The sequence below is a fragment of the Triticum dicoccoides genome, chromosome 5B (genome assembly GCF_002162155.2).
Source record: "Triticum dicoccoides isolate Atlit2015 ecotype Zavitan chromosome 5B, WEW_v2.0, whole genome shotgun sequence".
NCBI lineage: Eukaryota > Viridiplantae > Streptophyta > Magnoliopsida > Poales > Poaceae > Triticum > Triticum dicoccoides.
Window position 1 is genome coordinate 57,251,814 of NC_041389.1, and position 23,843 is coordinate 57,275,656.

The 23,843-nt window shown below is 45.0% G+C and overlaps 1 pseudogene; it reads right to left on the reverse strand.

The window, feature by feature from the left end:
* Positions 1-632: 632 nt before the first annotated feature.
* Positions 633-23,843, reverse strand: part of LOC119306344 — a 68,643-nt pseudogene continuing 45,432 nt past the window's right edge.

A 23,843-nucleotide genomic window follows, 5' to 3' on the forward strand; every position in this document is an offset into this window, starting at 1 on the left:
ATTTAGCTTCAAATCAATCCTCCCTCCGCAAGATATAGAAATTGGCTAGCTAATCTCACCCGAGCCATGAGCTCCTAAGTTCGTATCCTGATGAAGACAACCCTTTTTAATTTGTCTTACATTTTTCCTTTTAATTTGTCTTTCCCCACTTACAGGTGGGACCCATGCCACTTTGGCGAGCCACATAGCAAGAGTTAATAGTGAGTTGAGGGCAATATACGGAAATGTACCAAAATGTATGTCAAACACAAGTTACAGGGTCAGTTTGTGTCATTTTTCAAGTTTGTGTATGAAATTGTACCTATCTTGCAAGTTTATGTAGCGTAAGTGTAATCAACTCTTATCAATATATAGACAAGTAGTATAGATACAAAGATAGAGATACATAATGGCGGTTGAATCGGTGCGATCAAACGAGCACACTTGAGGTTGTGGATCATCGAAATACATAAACCAGATAAGTAAGATCCTATAATACGAAGTAAGTAAATAACGAGCAGTGGTTTACATGTACTCCCTCCATCCTATATAATATAAAAGCATTGGGGGAATACTTTATTGGCATCACTGATGCAGTTGAGACGGAGCCGGACTGACCCTGATAAAATATCCTGATCGATCAGTCAAACAGCTCACGCTTCAACATTGACAGAGCCGAGCTCTCTGACCATGCTCTGCAAGTTCTCCCAGGACATCCCGCTGGGCGCCGCGGCCTCCTCCGCCTTGACCTTCCACCCAGCTGTGCTCCCCCGCATATCCTCCGCCTTCATCGCATGCCTGACGTGGCTTGCCACCTGCTCCCTCCTCACCTCATCGTCAAGCCGGAGGCCCACGCCCCACACCTCGCAGAGGTACTTGCAGTTGGTGTACTGGTCGGCGAACTCCGACCAGCACACCATCGGCACTCCGGCGGCCACGCTCTCGCAGGTGGAGTTCCACCCATTGTGCGTCAGGAAGCACCCCACGGCTGGGTGCCCTAGGACCTGATCCTGCGGGAACCACGTGGTCAGGCAGCACCGCCCTGCCGTCTCCGTGACGAACTCCGCCGGCAGCGAGCTCAAGCCTGCACCGGCACCGGCGCCGGGGACGAGGTTGTCCCTGATGGACCAGAGGAACAGGTGGCCGCTGGCCGCGAAGCCCCACGCGAACTCGGCGAGCTGGTCGGTGGAGAGGACCGTGAGGCTGCCGAAGTTGGCGTACACGATGGAGCCCGGTTGTTGCGTGTCCAGCCACGCAAGGCACTTGTTGTCTTGCCTCCACAGGCTCAGGCCGCTAGCAGCGCTGGAGGCGTCGTCATCCCTTGGCCTTAGGTGGTGGTTGAGGAGGGAGCCGAGGGGACCGATGGTGTAGATGCGCGGGTACTCGGCGCGGAGGGCGGCGAGGACGTCGACTCACTAGTAGAAAAGGGGGCAAAGGTCCAGGCCGGGTCAGCCCATTAGTCCCGGTTCAGTCCAGAACCGGGACCCATGGTGGCATTGGACCCGGTTCGTGAGCCCCGGGGGCTGGTCGGGCCACGTGGGCCATTGGTCCCGGTTCGTCTGGACCTTTTGGTCCCGATTGGTGGGACGAACCGGGACCAATGGGCCTCGCTCCTGGCCCATCACCATTGGTCCCGGTTGGTGGCTTGAACCGGGACCAAAGGCTGCCCTTTAGTCCCGGTTCATGCCCCCAACCGGGACCAATGAGGTGCCTATATATACCCCCTCTTTTAAGAGCAGAGCATACTGATCTGTTTTTTCTGGCCGCCGAGGGGGAGAGGGCTTGGTGGTGCTCTAGCTCACCTCCTATGCACACAAGGTGTTCGATGGAATGCCCGAGCCACACTACTTAAGCTTTCTCCTCTCCAAGCTCCATTTTCCTCAATATTTGTCTAGGTTTAGCGGTCCATCACGCCCCATCCTCGTCTTCACCGTCGTCGATCACTCGCGCCGATCTCATCGCCGGCACCACCGTGGTGAGCCTCTTGTTCTTATCTTCTTTCTGAAAGGAAAAACATTCTTACTTGTATGTTTAGATAGATACTTGTATTATTTTCTTACTTTTATTATTGCATCTTATATAGTGTGATGGTTTTGGTATCCGCCCGTCGGCCCTCATCCTGTCTATGATTTGGATGTGGTATATATTATATTTTCATAACTATTGGTTCATTTATTGTTTATGACAATTATGCCGACCAACCTGACATAGATTTTATTTATCTAGGAGGTTGTTGAACCGGAAATTCCAACCGACCCTATTGTCGACAGGTTAAATTTAGTTGAAGAAGAAAACAATTTCTTGAAGGAAAAAATAAGAAAAATTGAGGAGGAGAAGATGATATTGGAGTTGCATGTTGCGGATGTCGTCGATGATCACAAGATCAAGATGGATGCAATGCGCTTGAAGATTAGAAAGATTAGAAAATATGCCATTCAAACCGAGGCTTGGTATCATTATGCCGTTGGATCAGTTGTTACCTTGGTTGCGATTATGATCACATTTGTTTTCGAATTGAAATGTTTTACATAGTTTCAATATATGATTTAATTAATTTAGATGCTCTGCAGAGCTTTATGTTGTTAAATGAGAACTATATATGTAGTTTGGTTTTAATGTGATGATGAACTTCTATTAATTTGGTCACTTAATTATCTATTCATGATGTTCTGTAATGATTTTTGACACACTTAATTATATATAATGCACGCAGATGAACCGGCAATGGATGTACGGTGCAGACACACCTCCGAGTACATTAAGGGCGTGCACGACTTTCTCGAAGTGGCTGAGGCAAACAAGCAGAATGGTTTTATGTGTTGTCCATGCCCTATATGTGGGAATACGAAGTCTTACTCTGACCGGAAAATCCTTCACACCCACCTGCTTTACAAGGGTTTCATGCCACACTATAATGTTTGGACGAGGCACGGAGATATAGGGGTTATGATGGAAGACGGCTAAGAAGAAGAGTACGATGACAACTATGTGCCCTCTGAATACGGTGATGCTACTGAACATCAAGAGGAACCAGACGATGTGCACGATGATGCTGCAACGGGCGAAGCTGCTGAAGATCAAGAGGAACCAGACGATGTGTCCAATGATGATGATCTCCACCGGGTCATTTTCGATACAAGGACGCAATGCGAAAGTCAAAAGGAGAAGCTGAAGTTCGATCGCATGTTAGAGGATCACAAAAAAGGGTTGTACCCCAATTGCGAAGATGGCAACACAAAGCTCGGTACCGTACTGGAATTGCTGCAGTGGAAGGCAGAGAATGCTGTACCTGACTAAGGATTTGAGAAGCTAGTGAAAATATTGAAGAAGAAGCTTCCAAAGGATAACGAGTTGCCTGACAGTACATACGCAGCAAAGAAGGTCATATGCCCTCTAGGATTGGAGGTGCAGAAGATACATGCATGCCCTAATGACTGCATCCTCTACCGCGGTGCGTACAAGGATCTGAACACATGCCCGGTATGCGGTGCATTATGGTATAAGATCAGACGAGATGACCCTGGTGATGTTGACGGCGAGCCCCCCAGGAAGAGGGTTCCTGCGAAGGTGATGTGGTATGCTCCTATAATACCACGGTTGCAACGTCTGTTCAGAAACGGAGAGCATGCCAAGTTGATGCGATGGCACAGTGAGGACCGTAAGAAAGACGGGAAGTTGAGAGCACCCGCTGACGGGTCGCACTGGAGAAAAATCGAGAGAAAGTACTGGGATGAATTTGCAAGTGACCCAAGGAACGTATTTTTTGCTTTAAGCGCGGATGGCATTAATCCTTTCGGGGAACAGAGTAGCAATCACAGCACCTGGCCCATGACTCTATGTATGTATAACCTTCCTCCTTGGATGTGCATGAAGTGGAAGTTCATTATGATGCCAGTTCTCATCCAAGGCCCTAAGCAACCCGGCAACGACATTGATGTGTACCTAAGGCCATTAGTTGAAGAACTTTTACAGCTGTGGAATGGAAATGGTGTACGTATGTGGGATGAGTACAAACAGGAGGAATTTGACCTAAAGGCGTTGCTGTTCATGACCATCAACGATTGGCCTGCTCTCAGTAACCTTTTAGGACAGACAAATAAGGGATACCACGCATGCACGCACTGTTTACTTGACACCGATAGTATATACTTGGGAAGCTACAGGAAGAAAGTGTACCTGGGCCATCGTCGATTTCTTCCGACCAACCATCAATGTCGAAAGAAAGGCAAGCATCTCATAGGCAAGCATCTCAAAGGCAAGGCAGATCACCGGAAGAAGCCCGCCATGCGTACCGGTGATCACGTACTTGCTATGGTCAATTATTTACACATAATCTTTGGAAAGGGTCCCGGCGCACTAGCTGTTCCGAATGACGCTGAGGGACACGCACCCATGTGGAAGAATAAATCTATATTTTGGGACCTACCCTACTAGAAAGACCTAGAGGTCCGCTCTTCAATCGACGTGATGCATGTGACGAAGAACCTTTGCGTGAACCTGCTAGGCTTCTTGGGAGTGTAAGGAAAGACAAAAGATACACGTGAGGCACGGGAGGACCTGCAACGTTTGCACGAAAAAGACGGCATGCCTCCGAAGCAGTATGAAGGTCCTGCCAGCTACGCTCTTACGAAAGAAGAGAAAGAAATCTTCTTTGAATGTCTGCTCAGTATGAAGGTCCTAACTGGATTCTCGTCGAATATAAAGAGAATAATAAATATGCCAGAGAAAAAGTTCCAGAACCTAAAGTCTCATGACAGCCACATGATTATGACGCAACTGCTTCCGGTTGCATTGAGGGGGCTTCTACCGAAAAACGTCTGATTAGCCATTGTGAAGCTATGTGCATTCCTCAATGCAATCTCTCAGAAGGTGATCGATCCAGAAATCATACCAAGGCTAAGGAGTGATGCGGCGCAATGTCTTGTCAGTTTCGAGCTGGTGTCCCCTCCATCCTTCCGCAATATCATGACGCACGTCCTAGTTCATCTAGTCGACGAGATTGTCATTCTGGGGCCCGTATTCCTACACAATATGTTCCCCTTTGAGAGGTTCATGGGAGTCCTAAAGAAAATATGTCCGTAACCGTGCTAGGCCAGAAGGAAGCATCTCCATGGGCCATCAAACAAAGGATGTCATCGGGTTTTGTGTTGACTTCATTCCTGGCCTTAAGAAGATAGGTCTCCCTAAATCCCGGTATGAGGGGAGACTGCCTGGAAAAGGCACGCTTGGAAGGGACTCAATAATATGCAGGGACGGATATTCTTGGTCTCAAGCACACTACACAGTTCTACAGAACTCTACCTTGATGACCCCGTATGTCGATGAACACAAGAGACATCCACCTCCGGAGGAGAAGATAGATCCGGTGAAAACAAAGCGCACTATTGATGCCCTGAGGAAACCACCAAAGTCTCCGCCGAGAACTGACTATGAGCGCATTACTGAACAGGCATATCTCGCAGCAGAGCGGTCGGGAAGTACTGTCAGTGATCAAAGGTTAAAAGAACGAGCAGCTGTGAAAAAAATTGCCCAGCTCGGCGAACAAGCAAATCAATCGTGCCCCCCGCTCAATGTGTCTAGCAGCAACATCGTCGCTAATGCTTCGGGGACGGTGCCCGGTTATAGAAATCTTGCAGATTACCTGCCTGACGATATAAATTTTGATTTCTTGGAGGTGGACGAACACAGATACGAGTACGGGGAGCCTCTCGTCAAAGATGAAAAATCTCTAACAACGATGATGCAAAGATTCCATGATTGGTACATGAAAACCTGCAGAGAGTCTGGGGGGGGGGGGGCGGATACTTTGTATCTGAGAATTAAAGAGGAGCACGACCTCGTTGGAACTGATCTGTTGCCTGTTCCATTTGAGGAGTTCTTCGAGTTCTTCAATCAAAAGGCCCTCGATAAATTAACGGTCTTTTGCTAATGTCTGTAAGTACTATTTCTGTCATTAAGTCTCTATATTTAACTCAGCTCTTTCATTGCATGTATTTATAATTAATTATCCTCACTATATTATGCAGATTGAAGATCGTCGAGTGCAGAAAACAAGAAATGTATGATATTGGGTTCATTAACACAAATATCATAGATGAAATTCAGGTTAAAAAGCACGCCGAAGAGGCCGAGACCAACTTGCTACAATCGTTGATCAAAAATCAAAACAAAGATTTAATACTCTTTCCATACAACTTCGAGTGAGTGTTACTGTCATGTGCATATTCGGTTTCCCTTATTACTCGATCGAGGTTATAGTAATGTAATTGATGAGTTATGCATGCGTGCACAGCTTTCACTATGTTCTTCTGGAGATTAAGCTTGAGCGGGGACTAGTAACCGTCTTAGACTCGAGACGAAAAGATCTCGAAACCTATGCGGACATGACTAAATTGCTCAACAAGTAAGTTCAATCGATCATTACCGCACCATATCGGCAACTTTTTGTTCATTTCCTGATATCTCAAGTAATAATAATTATTTTCTTTGTCTTGCAGGGTTTGGAAACAGTTCACCGCAGAAGCTCCGGGACTGCCGAAGGAGCTGCGATATACATACCCGAAAGTAAGTACTACTAGCTAGCTAGTTGCGCGCATCTCCCGTTGATTTTATAGCTATACTTTCATCAATGCCATTTATAATAGTTCATTATCAGTTTGATTGACCTCTATTTCTTGTAAAGTGCTTGTGGCAGGAACAAGGGAATAATTACTGTGGATACTACGTGTGCGAGTTCATCTACAACGGGACTATGAAAAATAAGCGGAGCTACTCTAAAAGACAATATGAAGTGCGTAAGCAATAATATTCACAATTTCATTTTATTACACCATCATTTCTGTTGAGTTTCATTCATATATATATATTAACCCCCTTCTTCAAATTAGACGTGGCAGATGCGGAATGAACTCCTAGAACAAGATCGCATGAAAGCAATTCAAGAGGAATTGGCGGGATTCTTTCTTGACCACGTCATCAATAAAGCCGGAGAATACCATGTGGAAGTTGATTTCAAATGCTAGGGGATTGTAAGAGATCTTACATATTGTATATGTATGTAGCCAGTAGCGTCGGATAGATAATACGAAAACTTGTTATTGACCAATCTCTCGGAGAAGGAGACGTCGATCGATCACTTCTCTTGGTATGCATGACGAACTTCTGTACTTAATGGTTCCCTTCATTTTCTTACTAGCTAGCGTGTCGAGGGTCTCTCTATGTACAGTACGTAGCGTCGACCAAGCACAGACATAAGAGAGGACACTTCTCTCTATTAATTAGCTAGCTAACACAATATATGAAACACCTAAATTAATCCCCCAAAACCCCCACCCCCCTAAAAAAACAAAAATCCCAGCCACTAAAATGTTGACGCGTGGATGCCTTTTGGTCCCGGTTGATGCCACCAACCGGGACCAAAGGCCCTCCTGCCTGGGCTCAGCGCACCGCCCACGTGGAGGCCCATCTGTACCGGTTCGTGTTAGAACCGGGACTAAAGGTCTAGGGCATTAGTAACGACCCTTTAGTCCAGGTTCAAGAACCGGGATAAAAGGCCCTCACCAACCGGGACTAACAGGGGTTTTTCTACTAGTGGCTTCTAGGTCATCGAAAGTATTGAGGATGAGTGCGCTGGCCTTGGTGCAGCCGTTGGCCTCCACGATGTTGAAACGGAGGCCAAAGTCGTCTCAGTTGGTCGTGCAAACGAAGCTGGAGGTGTCTCCGAGGCTGATCGGCAGCATGCCCGGGATCCAGTCGATGGCAAACATACGTATGTAATAACAGTACAAACAATGAAACAAATACTAGTAAGTTTACTGTAAGTTGCTCAAAAAACAAAGGTTTGCCAAGTTGCTCGAAAATTTATAATAAGGCAATGTTTTATTATTTTTTGAATAAATTAAGGCAATGTTTCGAGGCAAAGAGTTGTAAAAATCACATTGAGTTTTAAGAAACGGATTTTTTATTGTTTCTCAATTGGATAGGAGAGATGATTTGTGACAGACAAATGCGGGGACGCGCATGCCCTTGGTGCTAGCCTTTTATTTTGGCTTCCGATTTTTAAAGTTTTATATCATTTAAATTAAAAAATTCAAATTAAGTTCTCTTTCCATGTTCGTGTTTCTTGTGACCAGCACTTTCAAATAAGATTCATTTTGTGATGACTTTTTTTAAAAAAATGTTAAGTTTCAATTTTGGAACCTAGTACGAACAACTGATAACAATTAATTATTTTGTGTCTACGGCCAACACAAAAAAATGCTTGAAATTATATCTCTGAAACTAGTTGAAACTTGGCAGTTTTAGATGCAAAAATCATCAACCGTTGAAACTTGATATTTTTTTAGGGATTTTCTTTTTCCCTGTGCACTGATGCGGGATAGAACTACTGTGTGAATCGCGAGGAAAAAGGAGTGGACGACAGGACTTGACAGATGAGTGCCTCCGCACTCGCATGCCCTGCGCATTTGGGAAATAGCTGTAGCTCAATCACTCCATACCGTTAGATTAATGTGCACCAAGATTTGTGTTGCTACAAGAAAAATTTGTGTTGCCTGAAAAGACGAGCTCCCCATATGTTCATGGCAGCGCAGGTTTTTCGGGTTGTTCGGTTGATGCCCGCCAAATCGTGGGCTTCGTGGCCACACCACAAAATTGGCGGCTGATTTGGCCACCCATAGTTTTGCCAATGAATTGGCGCGGAAGTACAAAAGAAAAGGCAGGGTAAATTGGCGAACCAAAACGTTGGATCCTATCCAAACAAGCTGCAGTGCTCTGGACCTCCGGTTAACACCAAAATAATGACTGGGCATACGGGGATCCAATCCAAACAACCCATTGGTACCCGGATGGCCTTTTCTTGTGGTAGTTTTCTTTTCTTCACTTTCTAGTTCTATTAGCATGGACTTTTTTATCCAGATTGTGTGGACAAGGCAATGCAAATTGGAACTGTTGAATCAAACATTAGCCCCGGGAAGTTAATGGTGTGCCAAATGGGCTAGTTAGAGTTTGTTATCATAATAACTTCTCTTGTACTTGGGATGGTGATCTTTTAATTGCTTACTCATAAAATCTTGCAAATAATGTAAGCGTTGCTTTAGTTAATAGCTAGCCATGATGGCCTTTTCTAAAAAAAGTATAAAGTTTTTTTCAGCCAAAAAGAAGCATGGATTTTTTAAGGAAAATGTATAACTTTTTGTCCTTAACTATTTGAAAAGTATAGAAATGATTCATCAACTCTTAAACCAGGAAAACGTAGTCCCTCAACCATCAAAACCGGATAATTTTCATCCCTGGGGCACCTCATATGGATTCGGCCGCCGCGCTGCATCTCCTGTTCGCCCGCCGCCATGAAACTGGAGAAGGCGGTGATGAAGGCGTCGACTCACGCAACGTTAATCGTGCTTGTCCCAACTTGTAGTCAAAGCTTTCATCTAATTTGATTTAAAATGTACGAGAAAGCTCGGTATGCGAAGTAAAAAGTAACGGAGAGACCATTTTTCATTCTTACCTTTCACGTGTATGCATATTCAGTCCACATCATGTGTATGCATGTTATTTTTCATTGGCTATTAAGTTCACAAAGAAAATATGTATGATATTAAGTTTATAAAATGGAAATGTTGTTTATTTTATGTGAACCAGGGACAAACACACATCACTGTTATTGTGAAATTTTTGTGTACATCTCAAAGGCGGGTGCTAGGCGCCCGCGCGCCGGCCCAACAGTTCGGCCGGTCTCGCCCCAGCCGCCCGATGCAACGAGCCCCAGCCGGTTGATCTGCTCGCGCTGACTTCCCCATCTCCTTCTTCCTGTCCGCGCGCAGCCCCTGTCGTCTAGACGTCCTCCCGGCCGCCGGCCACCACCCCTCACCTGGACCTCCTCCCTCCGCCGCCCCATGCTGCTAGATACGCTTGCCGTCCTCGTCGCCGTCGGTCGCCGTCCTCATCGCCGCCGGTCCAGCAGGAAGCCATCACTACCCTTGTAGCATAAAACGACGCCACCTTGCAGCACGCCAACGCCCTCTGTCGTTGCGGCACCAAGCAACCGCCAGTCTTAGCACACCCTGTCGATGCACTGTCGTGCCGCCGGCCGCAGCTCTCAACGCCGCCGCTCGCACCATTGGCATGCTGGTTGAAGCTTTTTATCACACCAGTTGAAGCTTTTTCCATGCGGGTTGAAGCTTTTTTTCAACTACGGTCGAAGCTTATTTTGTAAATGGTTGCAACTTTTTTCGTCTTGCAATGCCCGGTTGAAACTTTGTATGTCTTTCGGTTGAATCTTTTTTCACCTAAGGTTGAAGCTTTTTTCTTAACGGTTGCAGCTTTTTCAGTTGAGAGTGGCTGGTTGAAGCTTCCCTGTTGATGGTTGAAGCTTTTCTATATAGGCTTGAAGCTTTTTTTGTCAATGGTTGTAACACTCGTATAGGTGGTTGTAGCTTTTTTGTCTCTGGTTCCAGTTTTCTACTCTTCGGTTGTAGCTTTCACCAAAGCCGGTTGTAGCTTCCAATGTTGCCGGTTGTAGCACAGCCCTAGTCTCGTTTCACAGCCGCCGTTCGGTTAAAGCAAAAAAAAGATCGTCGCTCGCAGCGCCGTCGCTGACTGCAGAAGCCCGACAAAGAAAGCTTCGAGTAGTAGTAGGGGTGGGCCGTGCAGCAGCGGTGGTGAGGGCGTGCAAAACCGTGGTTCTGGTGGGGAGGTAGAGATAGAGGAGAGGGAGAGGTCAAGCTCGAGGGTGCCGCGTCCATGGCTGAGAGCAGCCCGTGGAGATGCAAAAAAGGAGACGGGACGGGTTGAGGAGAAAGACGGCCAGGAGGGGATAAGGTAGGCCTACAGGGGGACGAGCGCGCTGGGCCACATGATCGCTCCTTCATCGAACGCGTCGCACGCGTCCAGCGCAATGGTTCAGCCGGTGCGCCGTGTATAAATGTTTCCCCATCTCAAACCACTCCTTTTAAAGAGAATTTTATGCGGTGCACCTAAAATGACACATCAGCGATGTTGCTCTATTTTAGGATGCACTACACAAAATGAAGAAGTACTATCCAAGCTCCTAACTTTGAACGGGAGAAGTAAGAGTCTTTTCCAGTAATTTGAAGGAGTCATTGGATATACTTCTGTGCCGTTATTGGATATTCAACGCCAAGACTCTTCGCCTCACTGGATCAATGTGAAGACTCTTCTCTCCAAAAACTAATTATCTTCACCCGCAAAAAAAACTAATTAACTTAGCGCTTAGTTGAATACGTTCATATACATTTTGACGTATAACATTGTGTGTATGAATTTAATGCATTTTTGTTGTGCTTATATATAGCGCATGTTTATATAACTTTGTGTTGTAGTGCATCTTGGGGCTGGCCCCAATTTGCATTACCAAAATATTGTCATCACTGACCGCCCGTATGCAAAGGTGCAATCAGTACAATACTTCCCAGCCGCCCCTCTTCAAGATCATCAATGACTGGCCGCACTGAGCCCTGCTCCGGTGCTCCCTCCTAACCTAATTTCGAAGGGGTATTTTTGTCCCCGTGAGTTTTTTTTTTCCTGGCCCGCCGTAGCCCAGATCCAAGCCCTGTCTAGCCCTGCCAAGCCCTGTATAACCCAGACCGTATACATACAGTACCCTGGTCCAAGAAAAAACACGACCCCACGACCACGTAGGACCTGCCGGATCCAATCATTCGCGCAGCTCCATCAATCTCGCGAGCATTCACGCAGCTCCATACTTCACGCCGTAGATCTCCAGCGGCGCGCGGCTATCCCGTCGCCGGCGATCTCGTCGGACAGCGGGCGCGGCAACGTCGTGAATCTCCAGCGCTCATAGATCTCCAGCGCTCACAGGTACCGCATCCCGCATCCCCCCGCACCCCTCTAGTCTCGCTCGCGGCAACATCGAACGAACTGCCGCCGTCAGAGATAGTGATCAAAATAGCGGGGCGGGTAACCTACCTACCCGCCGGCGCATGCGATCGTGGATCTTGTTCCGGTAGTGCTGCTCCTCATGATCTAGGTTTCTTCAGTGTAGGGTTCACATAGCGTCGGTTGCCGTCGGCTGTGTCCACCAGGACCATCGTTATTTGATGTGGCAGCTAACCTAGGTATCCGGCGGCAGAGGTAATCACAGATCTAGCTAGGTTTTGTAGTGCTACTCCTCGCGATTGAAAGTGATCACGACGGGTGCCGTGGCCATCTTCCTGACTTGGTTTGGCAGATCTGAACGGCCTCGGTTGGGGTTGTTTACATAACATCCGTAATCGTGTGCTATGTGTTGATATTTCATCATTGATAATGTTTTCATCATTTGTTGTAGGAAATGGCGGACGAGGAGTTAACTGATATGATGGTAGACATGGAGTTTGGAGAACTGATGAAAGACTGGATAGAAGATTGGTCAGATGATGAAAATTCAGATCTTGAAGATCAGTCAGAGAATGGGAACAAATGGGAGATTTTAATGTGAGTGGCATTATCATGTTGTAATTTTTTGGTGCCATCCGACAACATTATATTTTTGTGTTGAAAATTTGTAGATGGATGAGCATGATGATGGTCAGGAAAACAATTCGGAGCTCTCAAATAAAGATTACATTAGTCAGGTACGTAAGTGAAAAAAATTATTGGCATGCAAATTGAATTCATTCTGGAATATTATATGATAAGTAATTATGTATTTGTGTTGTATTTTTCAGTTCATTTCCGAATGTCATAATGCGTACAACTATTACGGTGAATCCGACGCGGAGACAGGCCTTAACGACGAATCATTAGATGCACCTGATTCTGGGGATTGGCAGTCATCGGTCATCATGAGTGAGGTATTTGTGTAATCAATGTTCTATGAAAGTAATGTTAAACCATACAAAACAGTTTTCATGGCTATGTTTTGATTGTCTAGGTGACAGAAGATGGTGGGGTAATGAATGTCCAAGATACTGCCAGTGCAGATGAAAAGAGGGATATGTTCATGCAGATAATGGATATGACTTTTATGACTCACGATGCGGCGTATGATTTCTACAACAGCTATGCTAGAGTTAATGGTTTCAGCATTAGAAAGAATAAGGTCAGGTATACCAAAACCGAGGCACATCTTATGCGTTATAGGCGGTTTGTTTGTTTCAGACAAGGGAAACGTGACAACAAGTTGCTAACCGAGGAAGGGCACAGCCGTAGGCTCAGAGCCGAGACATGCTGCTTTTGCGAAGCACACCTGACCGTCAAGCTTGACCAAAAGCATGGGCTTTGGTATGTTGCAAGTTTTGAGGACAAGCATAGCCATATGTTGGCAGGACCGGATGAGGTACCTTTTCTTTGGTCCCACAGAAAAATCAAAGAGTTCCAGAAGCATGAGATAATGTCCATGGGAGCTGCAGGGATTAGAATTCACGACATGATGGATTCCCTCAACAGCAAACATGTATGGTATGGCGGTGTTGGTTTTACCAGGCGTGAAATATACAACCTTCGCGCCAGGGAGAAGAGGAAGCTGCTTTCAAAAGGTGATGCTGCCACAGCCATAGGCATCATGCCTAGTAGGAAACAGAGGGATCCTAGCTTCTTTTTCGAGTACATGCTAGATAAGGAAGGACACTTGAATAGGATGTTCTGGTGTGACTCCCAGTCTCGTCATGACTATGAGGACTTCGGCGACGTGCTTGTATTTGACAGCACGTACAAGATGAACCGCTATGGTATGCCATTCATACCTTTTATTGGTCTTAACAATCACCGGAAGACCACTGTTTTTGGTTGTGCCATAGTTTTGGACGAGACCGAACAGACATACGTGTGGCTGCTGCAGACTTTTTTGAGGTCCATGTGTCAAAAGATGCCGAAGAGTGTAATCACATACGCCGATGCTGCGATGATCAAGGAAATTCGTGAAGTTTTGCTAGACGTGTGGCACCGTATATGTACGTGGCATATAGAAAAAAAATATGAAGGTTCACCTCAGTCACAAGTCCTTAAAGGAGTTCTGAACTCTTCTGTACTACAACACGTCCACGGCCACGTTTGAGGAGAGATGGCACGCATTTACCAAAAGATGGCAGTCGGAAAAAAAGTAACATGGTTGAGACGGATGTATAAGAAGAGAAGACTGTGGGCCGCGTCTTATCTGACAGAGGGGTTTTGGCTTGGCATGAAAAGCAACCAACGGAGTGAAAGCCTAAACTCATGCCTTCACCTCCACCTAGACGGTGAAATGACCCTGGTGGATATGATTTTGCATTATGAGAATGTCGTAGTACGTATCCGTGAAAACGAGGCGCGAGATGACTCCACGGCCTCACAGAGTTTATCGGTGCCAGTTACTAGCTCGAGGGAACTTGAGATAGCTGCTTCTCACGTCTTCACTCCAGCAAACTTCTATATGTTGCAAGATGATCTTAGAAAAATTGATGGCATGGAGATTGTAGAAATTAAGCTGGGAGACAGATCACAGCAGTACATCGTGGCCTGGAAGAATAGCCGGAATGGCCATTTTTGGGTGGAGTATACACCAGTAAATTTCGCAGAACCTATACGGTGCAGCTGGAGAAGAATGATTCGAAAGGGTCTACCTTGCAAACACATATTCCATGTACTGAAGTACTTGAACATATGTGAAATACCAAAGTGTTTAGTTCTTGTTCGGTTCACGAAACAAGCAAGATTGGGATTGCCCGCGAGATGCACAAGCGATCTGTTAGGATATGGTTGGACTGGGGCAGAGGAAAGAATGAAATATAGCCAGTCAGTGTGTTAGCGTCAGAAGCTATGCATGCAGCATGCAAACACCCAGCTTCGTGGGATCAGTTACAGAACAGTTTGAAGGCTGTGATAGCTAAGAGTCATGAGTATGATCTGCTACAGGGAAATTTGAGCAAGAATACAAATGACTTCAGTAAGTGTGTATTTGAATATGTAGACGTTGGTGAAGGCAACATGGTCGCAGTTAAAGATCCTATGAAAGTGTCAAGCAAAGATGCAACAAAGGTAGATGAGAACCGACCTGTCTCGAAAAATGGTAGACCACTCTCTTTTGATGAGTTGAAAACCTGGTGCGGCGCTTGCAAATTGCTAGGACACACTAAATGCAGCAAGAAATGCAAACTAAATCAGAAGTAAGTGTTTGTATGCATTGTGGATTATTGAAAAATTTATCATTCATTAACTTATCTTGTCTTCTATGAAGTGCAGAACAGTGGAGAAGGAAGAAGAGTAGAACACTTGCTTTAATTTTTTACGGATGAATCAAGTGAACATGACAGTATATCCTTTTCACATTATGACATCAAATTTAGTTCGACGTTTAACATCGTGTTTGGATCCTATATATCTTCTATACCTAAATAGCTAGCCCCCACTACTAGATTTGTCTACACATGCGTGCTTCCACATCACCTCAATTATTTACAGCCCTCCGATCAAAATTGTGTGGCATCAAGGAATCATGCATGTGCTCATAAGTTACTTTTTGCATTAATGTAAATTATGCCACCTCATTGGTCATGCATGTCTTTTTTTCCCAATGCATGCATGCATTTTTTGCATTAACCTATCAGCTCAAACAACGCCACTTCATCAATCATGTCTTCTTTTTGTGGGGATTTTTTTTCTCTTTTATACATCATTTTGCCACACACACTTCTTTTACGTTTTATAGTTTTAAATATGTAAAACTCTTACATTTGTTTTCATTGGTTTTAAGCACTAATTTATGCATTGGTTTTAACACGGTTCCCGCAGCAACACGCGGGGCATCATCTAGTTGTAGCAACTCGATTGGCACTTTGTTTAGTGGGAGTGTCAAATTTTTACATCTCTAAATAAACAACAAAATCTGACCTAAATAAATTAATTATACATGGTAGAAAGAATATTGTATATTTCCCCTCCCCACGTCCTAACTGCCATTAAATAAGAAACTTACCACTCCCCACCACACATTCACCCACCTACCTCGCACGCCGGTTCGAACTCCCCTTATCCCCACCTACAGTAGATCGAGAAAACCCTCTCCGGTGACCGCTGCAGCCGCCTCCATGGAGAAAAGCCTTGGCTGGCAGAGAGCAATGATGGAGCTCGTCGGCGATGATGAGGGGTGGCACGCCCAGTTGGCGGAGGTGTGCGGCTGGTTCCCCAGCACGGAGATGTTGGTCAACCACGCGCGTGGCCTCGTCAAAGTCCTCACCGATGCCGAGAAGAAGCGCGCCTTCCCCTACGGCCGCGGCGTCCCGCCGGCTCTCCTCCTCGTCTGGGAAATGCAAGAGGCCACGCTGAGCGACTCCCCTGTTTAGCGCGCAAGGTGGTGTATGTACCGCTCCACCACCATGACGCTGCGGCCAGATCCAGCACGCGTCACGTCGAGGGCGGAGCGCGTCGATGTAGAGCTCGCTCTCCCTGCGCCCGTGAGCCCGGACTACCAGGTCCACCACATGTCAAAGCCAGTCCTACCATTGGGCTCTGACGTCGTGGAGGATGACGTGGACGAGGTACTGCTCATCCCTGATGACCATGAGGAGGGCGAGGAGGACGCCATGCAGATGGTAGCGCCGGTCGCCGTCGAGGGTGGCAAGACAATGCCCATCGACGTCGAGCTCCTTCCCCTCCACCCTGACATAGTGAAGGTGGAAGAAGAGAAGGTGGCTCAGGATCAGGTGGCTCAGGATCCGGTGGCGCGGTTGTCGAACAGGACGGCGGTCAAGAAGAAGGCTTCTCCGTGTGTGGTGCGCCGCTCACGCCGCCTCAAATTTCTGAAGAAGTGAAGATGGGCACAGTTGCTAAAGGAGGAGGAAGCTGCTGGTTATCTTAAGTTAAGTATGATGTTATATGTTTCAGCATTTAAGTTAGCATTATTTTGGGCTTGATGTTGGTTAGTGTACTTTTCTCCAGGTAATTATATAAGTTATGCAATAGGTACAGATTGGTCGGGTTCTTTGTGGCTAAAGAACTGAATATCTACTACTTACCCTAAGTGTGAAGTTCAATTAAATTTTAGAATATTGAATATGTACTGTTGTTTTGCTTCAGTGTTGAATCAAAGGTGTAGGTGCTGCTAGATGTTGCTCCTATGTTGCAACAAGACAATGAAGTGGGCTGCTGCACAAATCAGTAGTGTTGCTATGTGATGTGCCCATGTGCATCACTTACCAAATATAGAACATGCCAAAAGTGCAGTGTCTGCCAAATGTAGAACATGCCAAAAGTGCATTGTCTACCAATCATGATGGCCCCATGTTATTTCTGCTGCAATGTCTATTACACTTTGCCTACAAACTGAATAGCAAATAATTCATCAGGATTTCATCATGTCAATTACAATGATGTCAATAACTTTATGAACAATCTACTTGGTAACTATGACAACAATCATAGTGGCAAGCAGGCCAAGATACAAAAGACCTCCAAATCCTAAAATCCTATCCCTATAGAGCAATATTTCCTTGTGCATCTTAACCATTGCCCTCTTTTCTTTCTCATTCCTTTTAATTTCAGCTTCATATTTTGTAATCTTAGTCTCCAGTTTCTTGTTCTTCATGGCAAGATACTTAATGACTGACTTTGCTTTGCTATCCCACTCCCCATCAACCCATTCAACATACTCAGAAGTGACATCATCCTAAATAAATCATGAGCAATTCAAGTCAATTTATAATTAAACTTGTCACTTCAAGCGTTAAACACTAAACTTTTTTGCAGCTTGACCGCAGTAGCAGTACTAGTTTGAAGATCATGCTCAGTAGACTAACCTCGAACACACATCCCACTAATGCGCTGTCAAAATTGACTGCATTTATGCACACACGGCCACCCGGAGTTTCCTGTTGACCAAATAGATGGAGCTTGTAAGGGCCACGGGTCATGATTTGTGGGCGACAATGTTGGGATGTAAAGAACAACGGTAAAGAACTTACCTTTTTGCCACCAAAGTGTAGCACTGAAGAAACCCTAGCCGTCGGTTCTCCCGGCCCTCTGCCGCCCACAAACCCCCCTCCCTTGTTCCACTCAATCCGTCGCCGCTGCCTCCTGTTCCACTGAATCCGCCCCACCTGCTTCCAGGACCTAGGGTTCGACCTAACTTGCGGTCGCCACCGCTCTTCTCGCCGCAGCCGCCGCTGCACGATGCCCAGCTTGCTGTCATGCTTTCGCCGTCGAGATTTGGAGGCGCAAATGGAGAGAGGGGGCAAGGGATTTGGAAGGGAAACGAGAAAAGGGGAACAACTCGTTGCCAAAATCAACCACAGTCGTTGTTTCGATGTATTCAAATGATGGCCCCACTATTCATTTGATAATGCAACTAACCCAGCCATGCATGCACGTGTAATTTACAACCGCACGTGAAATTCCAGCTGGGCTCACTCATCGTTCCATCCCTCAATTAATCATGCCCCCTGATTTTAACGGGGTGTCCGGGTGGGCCCTCCTTTTCTTGATTAGCAATAATGTGTCCTGGATGCAATTACTTAATCAGGAACAACTCGCCCGGTCAGAAATCGAGCGCTCCCACACTCGCGCGCGCGTTAGTCACTCCCAAAAGTTAATTATACATACATTAAAAAATGACGGGTTTGTGAAAACAAAATAGAAAAACATGATGCCTGATAACACGCGATAGAGCCAACGAGCTGACATGACTAATTTTCATCTGTGTAATACGTTTTGGATCGATATATTTACATAGATAACATGACTACTTTTCAAAATCATGTGATGAGGGGGGAATTACCAGGAGATTATGCAAGATGATGACATGCAGATAGCTAGGGCAGAAGGCTAAAGTTTGGTAGAGTTTTAAAAAAAGTAAAGAATGTGAAAATTTTAATATGAAACTACGGAGAGCAGTTGAAGAGAAAAATAGAATGCGAATACTATGAATGTGATAAATACAATTATAAAAAATTGGAGAACGAGAAAAATATTAAGTAAGAACAATTGATAGTAGAAGCCAAAACTTTATTGGTACGACCAAATTGTCTTGTCCGAGCGAATTGTATGACCGAATTGTCTGGTACGAGCCTATTGTCTGACAGACACATACACATGTATGTGTCACAATATTCGAGATGCCCTGTTTATTACATAAAAATGAAAGAAACCGTAAGATAATCATGCCGTCAAAACCTTCGACCGGACTAAATCCAAAGCACTAAAACTTGACTCTTGCATGCCGCATGAATTCTTCAGGCGCGCCTTTTCCTTGCGATTTTGTGAATTTTGTTCTTCACACACTCCATCGTGTTCGAAGGTGACATAATCAACTCGGCGACGAAACGTCTTCTCCTTGCGTCAACGTTGGCCTGCAAAAAATGGCATACAGGTTACATGAACCAAATTTTGTACACGGCCATAGTAGCTACTCTACAAACGTAAATAACAGCATACCTGTGAAAAATCGCGGGTCATTCGGTCCCCGTCCCAATGCTCTAGACATTCTATGAAAAAAAGGCCACAAGAGTTCCTGGTATATATGCAAACATTAGCGGTGGGCAATACGAACATGTGTATTGTTGTTTGAATGTGCATGATGTCCTACTAACTCACCCATCCTCTTGCTGGGGCATGTCATACTCCTTGATAGGCCACTTACTTACGTCCGGATATTTCCCTGGTGTAATAAGATTTGCTTGGCGCATAGAGTTTGCTATAGCCATTCGCTATAAAGAGGATAATGTTAAAGAAGAATCATAAACAACATGTAAGACCAATGGTAGAAATGTTTGTTATATTACCAGTGCTTTCACAGTCTTTTCTGTCAGGTCCAGAGGATAGAGTGGATCGAGAACTTGGAATTCTTGCTTGATCAAGTGCATGACCACGGTCATCCAGTGGGCATTTTCGATATTCAACGCGATATATGTCTATAGTGCAAAAAACCATTATGGATCAAACAAAATACTAGATGAAATGTCCTGAAGTGAAGAATTACAAACATAACATACCTTATCACACACAGTATACTCTTTCGTGACTCTATTAACTGCTCCAGCTTTGGACAGAGCACTATCAATGTTGCAGCTCGACGGCAATGGATCGTCTCATGCGATAGCACAATCTACAAGGAATTTGGACCTCCACGCTGTACAGAGGTAACGATCATGACCAACGCGCAGCTCCAAATGTCCCATATAAGCATCAATAACCTTCATAGAATATCAGGGCATTACATGTTGAAAGTTGAGACATAGATTATTGAAAATTTAAATAACAGAACATGCAAGTAGTACTTACATCGTCCGACAGCCATCTATGAGTTAGTACCGGTCGAATCCTTTCAAAAGTCAGAGATATGCCACGCCCTTCACTGTAGTAAACTTTCTTCCCCTTATTCTTGTCGGTGCTAGCAGCTAACTCGACAAATGAAACAGCTGCATCAATTATTTCCAGCGTCAACTCATCTGCCACACCCTCCGGCTCATCAATTTCAGAAAAGAGAGTTGCATGAAATAATATGAACGTCAACAATGGTGATCATATGCATTCGTAGTATACAACAAACCAAGAAAGTAGTTACGATACCTCTACTAGCAGAACGGGTACCGGAGGGTTTCTGACCACGGTTGGTACGCCTGCTAGGCTTGTCACTTGCGTAGGGGGATTCAAATTTCTTGGGAACGGTCTGCTCCCGCTTACCGGACATAACTTCCTCATCCTTATCGACTGTTGCACCCTTTTTTCCATTCACCTTAGCCATTAACTTGCTGACAGAAGATGGACAAATGTCAATGTCCGATGAAGGTGCTTATGTAGAATTACCAACGACCCAAGGGTTTTCGGGTGTAGCGCCACATTCATCACTACGCTTAATAGGTGAAGCTTCCTTGTGTCCATTCATCTTCGGTGGGATTTTCTGTTTGGCAAACAAAATGGTGTGAACATTTCAGCCCTTAAAAAACTGAAGGAGAAAATTATAGACAGAAATATATATGTACCTCAGGTACGGTTTTATGGTTGGGAACCACTTCATCAGGCTGCGTCATGTCAATGGCAGGCTCTCCGTGTGAGTCTATGTCATCCTTGTACACGAATTCCTTCTTTTCATATGGACCGTTCTCGAACGAATCCACTTCTTGATCCACATCATTGTCCATGGATGGCACGGCAGCAGCCGGCTTTTACATGACACCTGATTTGTTCATCTTCTCCAACAACCTCTGCAATAGAAATATAAAGTTAATAGTGCTTGCATGGTTTAAAACAGGGAACAAACTATAAACTATTATGTTATGGTGTGATACCTCAGCAACTTGATCAGGGATTTGCCTCAACTGGGTGTGTATGAAGTCCATACACTGCTTCATTAGAAGCTCAATCAAATCTTCCGACATAGGGGCTGTCGTCGACTTCTTTGCATTTCCATTTGCACGTCTGGTTTTTGGCTTCATGGTAGGCGCATTATATGGGATTTTGGGCTCCTGCGCCTTATACTCTTGGGTGATATTATTTTTTATCTGCATGCGATATTGAAGTACATGTGATGAATTAAAAATAAATATTATTTAGTTACAAAACATTTAAGAAAGACAGATTTACTTTTAATTATGTCCTCAATGAGATTATATATCACTATGTTTTCTGATGTCTTACTGAGAAATTGTGGCAGCACCCGCTCCGTCACGTCCTCTCCTTCAATCAGAATGTCCGAAGCGGAGAGTCCTTGGTTCTCGAGATTAAAGATGCACTCGACGTCGACCGCACCGAGAGTCACCTCCCCAACCTGCTCTTGTATAATGAATCTGGACTTGCTGGCATCAAAATTCTCAATCATATACCTAATCAGAAGGGTACGCATCTTAATAGATGGTATCTGCAGCATCCTGCGCAATGTTGTATCAGCCACTCTAGCGCGTTGACCGCTCGATAGAGCGGCAAGAAGCTTGCACCATTTTTCAATGGTGCACACTATTTCTCCATTCATCTCGTCCATCCTATAGAAAGAAAATATAAAACTTCGTGACATTTGCCAACACTAATGCAAAAATGACAATAGACATGCAAAAATATAAAACTTTTTGGCAATAGCAAACAAAAATGCAAAAATAACACTAATGCAAATATAAAACTAGCACCATGTATACAGCAACATGCACCCAAGTGTGTGCTGATATGAGGCAATAAAAAAGTAACTACAACTGGTAATTGAATTTTCTTGCATCTGATCAAGTTCTTTGAGTGTCAGATAAATTATTAACAGGGTGACAAATTGATCAGTTGTAAATAACTACAGTCTATAGCAATGGTACCTATTTGAGGTTCATCAATATCTAATGCTAATAACTCTTTAATGTTCTATGCCTACAATAATATAATTGGATTGTGTGACAAAAATATAAGTGGATCATGTGACAAAAAATCTATTGCATCATGTTTCTCAAGAAACAACATCTTATTCTACCATGATATGAAAGATTTAGTTCATGTACGCCGTCTGGTCAGAACGCATCTAGTCGAGTTGATACTAGCTAGTTGAAAATATGTGGTAAACCTAAGTCCATGAAAGCAACAAGACGGAGGAACTAGCTTTCTATGAAGGCGCGAGGTAAGGAGGACAACTTACTTGATCGGTCGACGAAGATGAAAGAAGTCGACGATGCGTTGTCGACGTAGTTCGTCGAGGGCGGCCAGCCCGTGCAGACGACCTTGATCTTCTCGGGATTTTTGTGGCGTGTGGGATGCGGTGGACGGAGCTGTCGACGACTCGCCGGCAGGAGGCGATCTAGACGGTGACATGTGCGAGGAGGTGGAGATTATATACGAGGTCATCTCCTAGGTCGTCGTAACATCCCTGTGGCCAATCTCGCGATCTATATTTTCCTCCGTTGAATCGAGGCTGAACGTGCTCCTCAATCGTAGGGATTAGGAACATATGGATTAGCACGATCCCAGAATTGTGTAACAGAACGGCAACTACTCCCGTGATCGACGTGCATGTGATCGACGTGCATGGAAAGCACAGCGTGGTGGGCCCCCATGATATGGATCCGACAGTTATTTGCGGTCTGGGCCGGCCCACCTACCTCTACATTGTTTTTTCCTCAAAATAAATATCATTGGTTCTTCCCTCAATAAAAAATATTTGTGACACCTATTAGTTATTATAGGCTTGTATATGTTCAACAATATTTATAGTATCTCTATCATTTCTGCAATATTATATATTCAAATATACTGTTCCTCTTTCCCTTTTAATTTGGTTTTCCTGTTATTTTATGTTTTCCCCTTCTTATTCCTAATTGTTTTTTCATGTTTCATAATTCCATATCACTTCTTCTCATAGTTTTCAAATTCATTTCAGATATGTATGATTAAATGTTGTCGTATTTATGACTTGCTAATTGGTGGGACCGGCAACGAAAACCACTTTCAGACCTGCCCTCAGGCAGACCCGAATGGTCCTACTTGTACATGGTGCATGTGGAGGCATGCATGAGATGACCACAACTTTTGAGACCATGTGGGCATGGCCAATGTGGTCCCCCAAGCAAGGTGTGCACAAATTCGGACACAAAACGCACATTGCGTCACGTGGGGGCAGTCTTGTACGGTTTTGTCGCCGGAAAAACCCTAGAAAATGCATCGAATGTTGGAAATGAACGATACTTGTCATGCATGCATGCCATGATCATCCTTGGGTATGCATTAAGTTTGGGATCATTCGGTGGGACCGGGAAGGTAAACCACTTTCAGACCTGCCCTCCGGCATACCTGAATGGTCTTGCTTGTACATGGTGCATGTGGAGGCATGCATGAGATGACCCCAACTTTTGGGACCTTGTGGGCATGGCCAATGTGGTCCCCTAGGCAAGGTGTGCACAAATTCGGACACAAAACGCATGTTGCGTCACGTGGGGGCAGTGTTGTAGGGTTTTGTCGCCGAAAAAACC